Below are 852 nucleotides of genomic sequence, written 5' to 3' on the forward strand. Positions count from 1 at the left end.
ATATGTATATATATATATGTATGTATGTATGTATAGATTTAAAGGAATAGCATGGGGTTATTATACGAGTCCCGACCATCTCTGACGCGCCTGACAGTTCGAGTACCACACCCTCTACTGAGGGAAATCGAACCCTAGACCAGAGAGGACTTACAACTGACAAGCAGATGTCTGACCATCTGATCGAAGTAAACGGGCTATATATGTGCGTTTGGATGCAAATCAATTGTACGGGAGAAAGAATCTCCCAACACGTCATATTTCACAGCAGAACTGCAATATGCACATAAGAGTAAAATGCTTATGTCAACTCAAATAGAAAATTGTGAGGCAAGCCCCCAAATAATCTTCGTGCGGGATAGATATTAGTGATATTCTGAGATGGTCAATTAATCGATTTAAATTAGGATAATTTATGTAGTGATTTTCTTTTCTCAATCGTGATGGAGATCGAAGATGATGATGAAGTTGAGGAATGGAACATGGCTCCCACTTTTGTCGACTGATTTGGTTTTGGATTTGACCTCCACTTTCATAAATGCTTTTCAACATTTTTTCTTTGTTGATTGTCACAAGCAAAGTAGGATTAATAGGTTGGCATTAGCTCATAGACATTTGTGTGGTTATTTTTTATATTAAATTATTGGTCTATTAGTTTTTATTTTTATAGTAGACAAAATATCTATGTTACCTATGGGAATTGATAGAGGTAGGGGTTGATTGGTTTGTTTAAGAATAGGTGATGAATTTTGTATTTTTTTTATTTGTTAAAGAAAAATGAAATAAATGGAATGTACTTGGACAGCAGACAACGATGGTGGCAAGCGATGAGTGGTAGCGGGCGATGACTGC

Source organism: Phalaenopsis equestris, unplaced genomic scaffold (assembly GCF_001263595.1).
Source record: "Phalaenopsis equestris unplaced genomic scaffold, ASM126359v1 Scaffold001048, whole genome shotgun sequence".
Lineage (NCBI taxonomy): Eukaryota > Viridiplantae > Streptophyta > Magnoliopsida > Asparagales > Orchidaceae > Phalaenopsis > Phalaenopsis equestris.